The following is a 13,308-nucleotide window of genomic DNA, read 5'->3' as shown; positions in this document are numbered from 1 at the left end:
GAGCAAACATGTGACAAATAGAAAGGAATTGATTTAATCTAGGTTACAGAGTGTGTGGCAGTGCCAGAAAGATGCTTTACATTTAACATTGAAGGACTTAAATTTTGAAGGATTGTGGGAGAAGGAATTTGTTTCAAGTTTTCATAAAATCAGAGAATCCTTTCGGTGTGGAAGCAGGTCATTTGGCTCAACAGGTGAACACCGACCCTCCGAAGAGTATCCCGCTCAAACCCATTCCGCTACTCTATTACTCTACATTTCCCCTTACTAATGCACCTAGCCTACACATCCCTGAACACTATAGTCAATTTAGCATAGCCAATTCATCTAACCTGCACATCTTTGGACTGAGGGAGGAAACCAAAGCACCTGGAGGAAATCCACGCAGGCATAGGGAGAATATACAAGTTTTGTGGGCATACCTCGAATAACTTATTTAAAAGAAGTCAATGAAAGTTCATATTAGGAATTTTTTAACAAATCTTCCTTGTAACTACATGAATGGTTTTTGAATAGTGATTAGCTTGGAGGGCTTCTTGTTTTATCTGGCTGAGTTGAAGGCAAGCTGCTCAGACCGAGCTGAGTATGGAGGAAAGCTTGCTGTGACGAAGTTGCTCAGTTGAGCTCACCCATTTCTGAAAAGGAAACCCTCTACATCAGTTCAGGGTGAAGACTATTTGCTCTTTTGAAGGGACATCTCAAGATTGTATTTCCTGAGCAAGCTGTGTGTGCAGGACATCAGAGCCAACTTATATGATTATGACTTGACCACACATGCAAGAACACTAGAGAAACAGATTCGAAAACATTCTACATTTTATCCATTTGTCTGAAAGAATGATACTTTGGTCAAAATGTTTTTTTTCAGAAAGCCAATCTCTGCAGAGAAATCTGTTTTTTACTCTTTTCCTGACGAATGTGTATGTGTGTGTGTATTTTGGCAACATTTAGGATGATGAAATTTATACTTCTCAATTTTAACAAAATTTTTAATCTTCATTGAATAGGTTTTAGTTTGAAACTAAACCCATATTATGTGTATTAAGAAACCTGATTCATAGATCTCAATCTTGAGGTAACTGTTATGCCTCTCTGGGGTAGTGCATTGGAAATCAAGACCTGAATTATCATAAAAGTTAAAGATTTTATACAAGAAAATCTTATAACTCCCTAGCTTACCTGGCTATAATTATTCCCTAGCTTACCTGGCTTTTAAACCAAGGTTGACTGATGTTTCTGTACTTAACAAGAACGACCAATTATTGCAATTAAATAGGTTCTAACAACAGATAATAAACATATAACTCGAGTTAAAACCCTAGCCCACTTATAAACACAAACGCACACACACGATGACAGATACAGACAGCCACGAAAAACAGGGTGTTTTGGGTGAAGGGGAAGGCTTTTCAGTGGTCCCTATCCACAGGGTTCACTAAGATGATTCTTTTACTGATTGGAATGCTGTTCCATAGTTTTCCTTTTCTGAACACTTTTCATTTGTTTGCAGGAGGGATAGGATGATTGGTTCACAATTATAAAGATTAGATTAGATTAGATTCCCTACAGTGTGGAAACAGGCCCTTCGGCCCAACAATTCCACATCGACCCTCCAAAGAACAACCCACCCATACCCATTCCCCTATATTTACCCCTGACTAATGCACCTAACACTATGGGCAATTTAGCATGGGCAATTCACCTGACCTGCACATCTATAAAGGTGTCTGACTGATTCATTAAAAATAACAGCTTACAGCAACTGATGATGGAAAATAAATTAGCCATCTTCAGGCTTACCATATATTTTACTGCAGACCAAAAAGATCTTCTTTCCTTCAAGAGGTCCAATGGCTTCTCCCTCAAACATTCACAACACCCACGCTGTTGGCAGCTAAACACGTTGGGAGGCAGGAGGTTTTTGTCATCAATAACTGGTCACACATCCACTGACCAATGGCTATTTGTTGCCAACTGCATGTAGTCCCTTGGCTCCAGCTTGTCTGAAAACTAGGCTTCCCCACTGTTTGAACCAACAGCTGAATAAACAGCATTTTCAATAAGGGTCAGGTAACTTGCTTTTAAAAGGTGTGCCAATCCCTTCAACAATCCTTGGCTTCTAAACTAGGCCTTTTCCCATTTCATTCCTCAATCAAATAAAAAACAGCAGAATAAAATAATACCGTCTTTACATGACAAAGCCAAAGATGAAGGTTTCAGCGTGGATGCGCTGAGGCAGAGACCTTTCTGTGTTGAGGTGAAATCAATAGCTTTAATGATGTTGTGAGTGTGTAGTCAGAAGTCATATTAAGGTCATCGGGATTGCAATGAATGATTAATCCACCAGATTTGTTCTGATGCATACAACACACAACTTTGGTGCTGCCTGCTAACTTAAATGATAGCAGCAGCACAGCTGAGTACTGAGAGTAATGCTGAGAGACTGCATCTTCAGCAGGAATCCCAAGTTCACATCAGGCAAGCATCACCTAAAGCTAGCCTGACTTACTTAAGATAGCCTGCAACTCGTAAAGTTAAAATTCACACAATACCAGGTGATAGTCCAACAGGTTTATTTAGAAGTACAAACTTTCTACTAGCTACCTGACGAAGGAGCAATGCTCCAAAAGCATTTCTTCCAAATAAACCTGTTGGACTATAACTTTGTGTTGTGTGACTTCTAACTTTGTCCACCCCAGTCCAACACCGGCACCTCCGCATCATGCATCTCTTAAAGCAGAGGTGCACTTTGTCTGTGACATACACCAGAACTAGCATGAGAAGATATCTGCAGCATAAATGGCTGAAAATGATGCTGAAAAGAGAACATGCTACAGATTTCACGTCAACACTGGAGATCTTGGTGCAAGAACTGGACAGGAGAAGAGAGCTCTGCTTTGCCAGGGGATCAGAGGTTGTTCTGATAAGCACCGAGAAGACAATGGAAGCAGATGGTCATCATGGTTAGTGCCAACAGTGTAGCCTCAAGCAGCACTTCATAATAACAGTCAAGGTCAGTAAATACATTTTCAAATAACATGAGCTGAACTTTACTTTTATTTTGGCTTACTGTGAGTTGTATTGTGTTTTTGGAGAAATTCTCACCACAAGGCTCAGCAAGATTTCTCACTGTATTTTAACAAATAAACCTCATTCTCAACCTAACCTGCCTCTATGCTATGCCTCACATCTGAATCTATCCCCATTTTATGCTGTGCCTTTCACAGAACAGTTCGCCACTCACTGGATATCCACTGAAAGTCCAGCAGTCCTTGCACTAGGGCAAATTTTCAAAAATTGCTGTGCACCCAGACAGGCAACAGCATTCTGAAGCTGCCTTGCTCCATCAACTTAGAATATAAACATGTCGGAGAATAAGAAGCTGGACCCTACAACAGGGATCCGTCGGGGGTCCAGGTCAAGGGGTTGGTGTAAAAGGAGAGGTATCCTCTTCCTGAAGGACTGGTGGAGTAGGCCTTACCACTATACCCTGGCAACCTGGTCTGAGATCACTACTCAGGTCAGTGTAATGTCAATGGCAAAGAGCTGCTTCGAGCAGTGTAAGAAGGTCAATGACCTTTTCTGCTCCACAAGGGAAAGTGCCAGACTCTTCCCTCTGCCACCTCACACTCACTCTATCTCTTCCCTCTGCCACCTCACACTCACTCTATCTCTGCCACACCACCTCTCACCAAAGGTAATGCTCCTGTTGATCTTAGTATTGCCTGAACAATCTTCCTTTTCTTGATCTCACCAACTTACAATCACATTCCACATTAATTCTGGATGGTCTCTCACTCACTCGGCACACATCACAATCAATAACTACCTGCACCAGCACTACTGGTTGTACCAGCCCATGTTCATCTCACTCACTTCCTACATTTCTCTCATTTATAAAGAAGACAATTCACAATAGTGCTGATAGGAGTAGCTGGGTGGAGGGATGTCCAACTTAACAGAAATTGCTGGAAAAGTTCAGCAAGTCTGGCAGCATCTGTGGAGAGAGATAAGAGTTAATATTTCAGGTCCAGTGATCCTTCCACAGAACTCCTCAGGCCCAATGAGGAGAGAATTCTGGCCCTCACAGGTTCAAAACTGGGACTGTACCTGTGGGGATGCGGAGATATCCATGCCCTGGCAAAATATGCAAGTATCACTCTGCATTCAACTGCAACTCTTACAGAAACTCTGATGCCAGTGCCATTCATTGTACAAAACTTCGAACCTCTGGCCACATACCCTCTCTCTCCTGTGTCTTGCAGGTGCCACCACCTCCACGGAGAACTGATTTTTTACACTCGATGCCACCTTGTTGATCTCAGAGGATGAGGGCACAGAGGCCTGAGGCAGCATTGGCAAGCCAGTGTCCTGCTCACCACCCCCCAAGCCCAGATACTGATACCTCAGTGGGAGTGTCAGACTGAGAAAAGTGGGAGCACGAGCTGGCAAGCACTTCGTAGTGATAGCTCCGGGGCCTGTTGAGGAAGAAACACCAAGGTCGCTGGCACTTAGAGGCCTGCCAGAGACTGGCACCTGCTCAGCCCCAAGCAGGACAGGAACCTGTGGTGTCAGTTATCAGGCACTTTGTCAGTATGCACAGGGAGGAGCATGAGTGACAGACAGGGATGTGGGAAGCAATAGGACTCATAACCCAGGCATTTGAGCAAGTAATGCAACTGTCTAGCTGTCTCCGATGCTGCCATACAGAGCGACTCTCGCACCTCCAGGGTCTGTTGGAGAGAGGCAAACACCTGCCCCAGCCATTGGTCTGAAGGCATGACAATAGATTGAGCATTCCAAATGCCCTTTCCTCACAGGTAGACCAGCAGCAGGCTGGACAAACACAGCAAGCCAGGCAGCATCAGGAGGTGGAGATGTCGCTGTTTTGGATTTAACCCTTCTTCAGGACAGGGGATGGGTGTAAGGGGAGCCCCAGGTGCCCCTTATTCACAGGGCAGTACCAGAGGGCACTCAGCCAGAGGAAAGACCACAGGCAGGCCCCTCTGAAATCTCTCCTCAGGACACTCTGAGGTGGCCAGACACTACACCTTCACCCTGTCTGCTCCGCCCACCCCTGTCACTGGGCCCTTGGACATTTAAACCAAGGAGGATTCACCTCTCTCTGGCAAGCATTTTCTCAGCATATGTGTGCTATCCAGGTGCAAAGACCTCCAGGGCCAATGGTGTCCACTGAGGAACAGGCTCCCACAACCATCCTGTAGAACCAGGGACTATACTGAATCATAGTGTGGGGGAGAGAGAAAGAAGAAAACCTATTGAGGGCACTTTGCTGACATGGGTGACTCTACCTGTACATGAATTCTCACATTTGTTTTACATTTCACTGTTTTTGCCTCAATATGTCTGTTTTAATCACTTCGTAGCTGTGAATTTAACTGTGACATGAATTTAGCTTTGGCATGAATGAGGTGGTAAGTGATGTCTGAGGTAGGTAGGTGGCACAGCACACAGGGAGTGAATATATCAGAATTGCCAGGATTTAGAGACCCCGACTGGTCTGCTTTCTGTACAATGTATGGGCCTGTGTGTAACGTTGTTTCCCTTTAAAAGACTTTGCATCAGTGGGTTTTGCAGCCCCATCCCTCACAAGTCTAGAAACTATCCAGCCCACTCTGAGTGCAGTAACAGCCATTTCCTTTCCCATTGTGTCTTTTCAATTTCCAGTAAGATAGAAGGTGAATGTGAGTGGCGTTGGGCTAGTTGCTTCCAGCCTGGTAAAGTCACACCCATTTGAGAGAAGAGCAGCCTCTTCAGACTCCCAAGCATGAAGGAAATTATAATGATCATTGATCATTTCTCGCAAGCATCTAGCTGAAGATATCATCAACCATTGGGGATGCTTGAACGAGGACATTGATGGCTGTAATCCAGGGCTTGCATTTTAATTTGGACAACACAGAGGCTACAAGCAATGCACAGGGTTTGTGCTAGGTCCTGTCCTGTGCAGATTGCCCATGCTTTCACCCATCCAACGAGTGAGAGGACAGAATTGGTGATAATTACACACATCTCTGCAGATCATGCTTAACTTCAGTTTGAGAGTGAACTGCCATTCATGACTGGGGGTGTACAATGGGACATTCACATCTCCAGTCTCCCTCATACTTCAGTGGCCTGTTGAGAAAAACCTGCCTCTCTCATGTTAAATGCATCATACAGGATGCTGAAACATTTCAAGGCAATTTAGCAATCAACACAAACTCTGAAATGTTGAAAGCTAACTGATGATAAAAGGGTGAAAAGGAAGTGCCTTGTGATTGCTTCCAACCTGCTGCCTATTGGCGACTACACGATACAATGCTCAGCCATTTGCTGATTGAAGCATTAAACCTAACCTCAGTGCCATTCCAGGTTACTTCCTGCTTCAGGAACTGCTCGTTCCTCCTGAACAGTGAAGAGGGCTTGAAAAATGCCAATATTTTATGGGAAAATATTTATTCAGCCACAAAATAATTTGAGGAATGCAGAAATAACCAGGTTCACAAATACAATGCAAAGACCAGAGGCTTTTTGCCTTATAACCAATGGAACATAATACAATGAAATTAAATCCAAATCCAGTTCACCCATCCTCAAAGTGGGCTTCACTTAAGTTTTGTATAGCCTCTCACTGAACAATGCAGGACTCCATCATGGTTACGTAGATATGCCTCCTGTTCAATGACCTAATCGTCATTCTAAGCCTTGCTCGTGTTCATAATCTCTTGAGGATTGCTCTTGATCTCCTGTTTCAATTGATGTAGCAGGTGCTTTTACTTTTACTCATATTGCAAGCCTCCATCAGAGCATCCTGGCATTGAAACCTTAACATAAAGAAGCCTGTGATCTGTTGCGCTGTGGTCCTGGTGGAAGCTTAGGCAGCATTGTTTCTCATTTTGCATCAGTTCCATAATAGTTCCATCCACCATGTTTGAAGGAATTAGGCCTTGTTTCCTAGCAGTCATTTCTGTAAGACCCAAGGACTTTGGAAGGAGATAGAAATCTGTGAATTCTTCAGTATGTATACATTATGGTAGTTTCCAGGTTATTTGACATTCACCTTCATAACTAGGCATTGATGGTCACTGATAAGGTAAATATTGATGGAGTAGAAGACTTGTGGGTTAACAAACTCTACAGACTGCTGGCAAGGATGCTCTCAAAAGCAATGTAGGTGTAACCTATAGTTCACACAAAATGTCTTCAAACTTAAATACTAAATTACAAGTGGAACAAGTAAATATACTATTGTATCTGATAGGACCTACAACTGATGAAATCAGATCTCATTAAAGACAAAATTGTTATTGCAATTATTGATGAGTCTTTGTCAGATTGATTATGTTTAAAGATGAGTTGACTTTGGAAAAAAAACTAATCAGTTTTCAATTCCAACCTAAGTGGAAGCATGTAAAGACTCAAAAAATACACACAACAGGCTAACACAAAAAAAGTCCATACAATTCATATAATAATTCATGCTGTAGAATAAGGAAAACCTCATAAGCACAAGACCTGCCTAGCTGTGGCAAACAGTGTTACCTCTTAAAACTATAGGTCACTTCCAGATGATATGCAGAAGTGAGACAGTTCAGAGCAGTAAAATGTCAAATGCCTAATCATATAAAGATGTCAATGTTACAGAACTACCAGCAGTAGAAAAGATACCCCAATGTATTCTTATGGGAAAATTGATGATCCAATGTATTTGAGTTTGGTAGAACATGTCAATGGACAGCTCATTAATTTTAAGCTTAATATAAGCTTAACTTACTTCATCCTATCAGAGCGAATAACATGGCCTACTGAAATGAAAGCAGCTGGCATACATCTCAAAATTGAAGGTAAGCTACAAGCAAGTCTGAAACACAAAGATCTGAGAATGTAGATGTGAAATACAGTCAACACTTTTCACTTCTGAGCCTGCATATATATCTTCATCTCAGCATCCTTGAGGTAGCCGAGGAGTTCAGTTAGTTATAATGGATAGTAAACAGATCAAGAGAGACCAACTGATGTTCAACAACAAGCCAGCTGGAGTAGAATTAGTCCAGGAACAAACAGTTGTTGAATGATAGGTGAAGGAACAATTAATAGAAGATTTCATTAGATTTCCTAGACTCATGACAGAACTCAAAAATATGAAAGATTAGCCAATTTTGCACAAAAGAAATGCCCCATGTGGTCAATGAAAACCAGTAGCTAGCAAGCCAAAATAGGCTCATGCAAATTCAATAAGAGCAAAAGACTGTCTGAGAGTCTGCTATCATTCATAGGACCTGTTTTCAAAGATGACCAGATCAAATATCTACCTTGAGCCATTTCGGCATTTCACACTCATAAGCAACTTGTTAATGGATGATGGGAGACTAGTTATTCCAGTTGTCCTTTGGCTGAGGAGAAAATACTCTGGGTATGCCTAAGGGTCACCAGATGTACAGCAGTGTGGTAACCACAGATCTCAAGGAAATTGAAGATCTCATTGCGAAATGTGTGTTTATACAGTGTTGTCACTAATGGAAAGTACCTCTATCATCACTTAAATAAAATCAGGTGACAGAACCAATACAGTTTGTGAGATGATCCAGATAATGAAAAAAAAGAATGAGCTCTATAATCCACTTGAATTTCTTCAGGTACCAACCCAGCCTGGTGAACACATTTGATGTCAAATTATGAAACATCAAAAGTTCAAAAGGAATATTTTAATTATTTGCCTCCCCAAAAGTACAATGATTAGTACCATTAGTAACAGGGCTAAATCAGCTGTTAACCTAAATGGCTGAGGATGTGAACCTAATGAGGGCACTCAAACTAATCTACAAGTTGAAATAAAAAGTTTACATTCCTCAACATTAATCTTTCCACAGATTGAGAATAAAAGCTTACTTACACAAAATGAAGATGAGATGCATATGACTCCATGGAAGTCTAAGCTCAGAATGTGATGAGGAAGAAGGCATCTTGGACAAAGTTACAGGGTGCTTTCATTTAGAAATGACCTGGCTCAGAAATCCAGAATGTGACAAAAAAGAAAATATTTGATTCCACAATGCAACTTTCCACAGTGTTGGAAATTCATGCTGTTAAATGTCTCCAGGTGATGTTATGGGACAACTACCTGATTCAGCAGGGAAGAATTTCGCTGTGGAAGAAGTTCAAAGAATAAATCTCCTCCAGTAAAGACAGACTTTACAGGCCATGCAGAGCAGAGCCAAGTGTATATTGCTCAAGCCAAAACCTACTGATTTTCCAAGTTTGAAGCAAAAGCATTCTGAAAGAATGAAAACTGCCTGAATTTGTGAAATCAGAGAATTTGGATGGGCAGAGGTGAGTAGAAATTGGGCCATAAGACATATAACTGGTGGGGGGGGGGGGTTTAAATGAATATATAAATGTTAATAATGGAAAAGGGTGGCACGGTGGCACAGTGGTTAGCACTGCTGCCTCACAGCGCCGGAGACTCGGGTTCAATTCCCACCTCAGGCGACTGACTGTGTGGGGTTTGCACATTCTCCCCGTGACTGGGTGGGTTTCCTCCGGGTGCTCCGGTTTCCTCCCACAGTCCAAAGATGTGCGGGTCAGGTGAATTGGCCATGCTAAATTGCCCGTTGTGTTAGGTAAGGGGTAAATGTAGGGGTATGGGTGGGTTGCGCTTCGGCGGGGCGGTGTGGACTTGTTGGGCCGAAGAGCCTGTTTCCACACTGTAAATAATCTAATCTAATCTAAAAAAATAATTCTGAGGCAGATGCTGCGTGAAGTAATGGTTCTGAAAGAGTTTGTGTTGGAGACTGTGTGAAGCTCTATCCATATTGACGATGGCATACTGGTTTGGGTGGAGTTAGGCATCATCTAAAAAACTTGCATAGTTAAGAGCTGTATCTAAGGCCTGTTCATAATGTAAGCAACAATGTTTATCTGACTAATGTAATTTCTACCTGATTACTGTCACGTGTTAACTTATATCTTATTAAAGATAAGGATCTCTTGTTAAGGCTCACTGGTGACTGTTCCTCTTCCACTCTAACAGAGCCTTAGACCCAGTCAAGGAAAGGAAAGAGGAAAGACTGCAGTATCTTGCGACCCACGGATACCACAATCACTTCTTGCTGTGAGCAATAGTTTCTGGGGTTATGAGAACAGTTTCCCTTTAAGAGAGTCAGGCTGCTTTTGAGACATGCAGGCTAACTGGAATACATATTGGCCATGCACACTACTGGGCTCCCTTTCGAGCATGCAGTCGGTGCACACTGCAATCATTCAAATGAGGAGACAGCATGAGACCTGGATGCTCCTTATCTGCAGCAATCACACATCATGACCACTGTGCCTGAAAATGGGTCTAATCCAATTTTCTCCCTTTCATGGATTCTCAAATGAAACAGTCCCTTTTTTTATTATTTATAGTTTCTGTATGCTTTAGTTAGCAATAGCAAGCAGTGTGTCACACCATCTGGTGACTTAGGACTTTTAAGCAAATTCTTCAATTACTACAAAATAAATCCTGGTGAAATGGAAATCAAATATTTAATTATTTTTTCCAGAATTGGCGAAATAATGAATTAAGCTGGGAACTGGACATTGACGAAGTTTGTTTTATTAAAACAACATTGATTCTCTTAAAATATTAAAAATATTGTATACTAAACAGTAGCAATCAATTATTGCAAGCTGTTGAGGAGAACTTGAAGAATTTGTTAATTTCTGCTACAACAGTAAGGAGACATGATTGTGTGATTAACATTTAGATTTAATTTTTGTTTGTTTCTTGTTAATAGAAAGTGAATTAATGCTTCTGCCAAGCAAATCTTTTACTCCACAATGTCTGGGAATGGGGTCAGCCTGCAGGTTGATGGAAAGACACAGCTGCAGTTTACTCTGCTTGTCCATCTACAAAAATAGCTGCTCCATGTAAGTGTTGCTTCTATGAATACATTTTTATTTGTAATTTTTATATGGTTGTTTCGATTGGTATAATTACTAATGTCTAGCTTCCTAACCCTTACATTTGAAAAATATCCATATTTTTAGCCTTTATTTTATTTGTTGTTTCTCCTTTCCCTCAGCCATGAGCTGTTCCCAAGAGCTGTTTGTAGTCAAATGCCTGGAGGTGCTGGTCTCCAGATTTTCACTTCCTCTCATTGAGCAAGTATCTGATCCGCACATCCCTCAGAAGAAATTGGGAAGTTGTCGTGTTTGGAATTTAAGCCTAAGCTGCTTTTTAACAGATCATGGCAACAGTCTGCATATTCCATGCCCTTTAAATAATATTGTTTATGCAAAGGTAAATCCAGAGGGAGGCTTATCATAATGTTTCATTAGACAACCTAGAACAACTAAGGCTCTTAACCTATACTGCAATGTTTTAACAGTGGAGACCAGGATCACAAATTGGCTATAAATATGTTCTGTTTCATTAGTTTGGTGTTAACAGCAGTGAAAGAGAACAGATAAAGCTGAGGTAAATGAGACTAAGATTTAACACTATTAGGAGCTTGCTGGCTGGCATGTGACAAAGGAAAATAGAATTGATCAGTATGGCTATCAAAAATGTAGTCAAATAACACAATGCAAGAAGTATATGTGGAAGAGTGTACAAGGAATCCAGACTTTTAAGATCATGATGACCAAAGTTGGGCAAAATTTCCTTTGCAAAAAAAAACTTGAACTTAAATGTATGTTGTAGAATATTTGGAATACCACTACTGGAAGGGTTGAGGACAGCGTGCTGAAGGAAGGAGAGGTTATCTCTAAACTCAGATATACTGATTGGAATCTGTCTTCTCCTGTTGTATGGATCCTACAGTGAAGCCTCAGCTCTCACAATCAGAACTGCATCATTCATGGATGGGATACTGAAAGCCTATTGATTTTGATGCACAAAGACCAATTTTGTCAGTATAGCTGCCAGATCACTGACAAGTTAAGTTAGAGCAGTGTGTGCAGAAAGGAAATTATTCTTTCTATCATAAAGCAGAAAGGATTAGTTTTAGTAGTGTTCAATTTTACGCTAAGAAATAATTCCTGCAATTACTAATTATTGATTGCTCTAAAGGGCACAGCAACATAAGTGATTGTGATGGTGCAGCAAGTTAGTGTATGGACAGGCTGTTTCACAGAAAGTCGTGGTTTTAGTTTGATCACTGATTTCCCTCACAACAAATGTCTCGTCTCAATTAGACTGCTGGGAAGAATTGCTGATGTGATATCAGGTACCTTCCCCTGAAAAAAAAACTGAGAGACCAACTTAACTGTGCAGGCCCTGCTCATTTGCGCTGAGCAGCATTCATGCAGAACTGGAATAGATGACTGATTGATCTTCCCAGCAGAGAAACAGTATGCATATTTTCGTAACCAAGCAAATATCTGCATTTTGCCTGCAAACATTTATGTAGAAAGATAGATTCTGGAAATTTATATCTAATCTAGCTAGAGGAGGAGGCCAGCTCTACTGCCAGTTGTCATAGCCAGTTCTGAGAAGAATTATTTTGGAACCGAAATGTTAACTCAGCTTTTCTCTCCATGGATGCTGCCAGACCAGCTGGGTTTCTGCAGCACTTCCTGTTTATTTCAGATTTCTAATATTCATAGTATTTTGTTTTGTTTGTCAACGCCATTGACAGTTTTGATGCTTTTTTGAAAAGAGACATACAGTCACTTGGGCGTACTCTACATTGTACACAAAACTCTTTAAGTGAAACAACTAAATAAAGAAAAAGAATGTGCCATCCTTTCAGAGTAAATTTTGATCTCAGAAATGGTAATAAAACTTGTCAAGTTTGCTTTGTTTTTCTTTTCTGAAGATGTGTAGCAGATTCCTCGAGAATTCTCCTCACTGACTCCCACAACCCATGGCAGATACTCTTTCCACACCTCTATCTGGTTTTCCATGTGAGTGACCAAACATGGGAAACCCAAAGAAGCTGCCAGCACATTTGAAAAAAAATCAATATCATTATAATTATGGGTTAGAATGCCAACGTACTGTGGGCATTTTTAGCCTTTAATTCCAATTTATTTTTGATGAAAAGGACTGCTACAGAACAATAAACGCTGGTGTAGACAGAATTCTGTATGAGATATAATACCCAGAAATGTCAATGAAACTTCAAACAGACTTTGTAAATAAAAAGCTAATGGATCTGCTCAAGCCCCTACCCAACAGCAAGCCACCCCTGCAGACCACCTGTTTTCCAATCTACAGTCACATTTTGTATGCTTTTGCTTTGAAGTATACATGAACAGGAGTTATAAAATGAGTTTCTACTCTTCTGGAGTAGACTAATGGGACTAAATGCTCTTATC

Source organism: Chiloscyllium plagiosum, unplaced genomic scaffold (genome assembly GCF_037043375.1).
Source record: "Chiloscyllium plagiosum isolate Xiang-an unplaced genomic scaffold, Cpla_swu_hap1 HiC_scaffold_16, whole genome shotgun sequence".
Lineage (NCBI taxonomy): Eukaryota > Metazoa > Chordata > Chondrichthyes > Orectolobiformes > Hemiscylliidae > Chiloscyllium > Chiloscyllium plagiosum.
Note: the sequence above shows the minus strand (reverse complement) of the source record.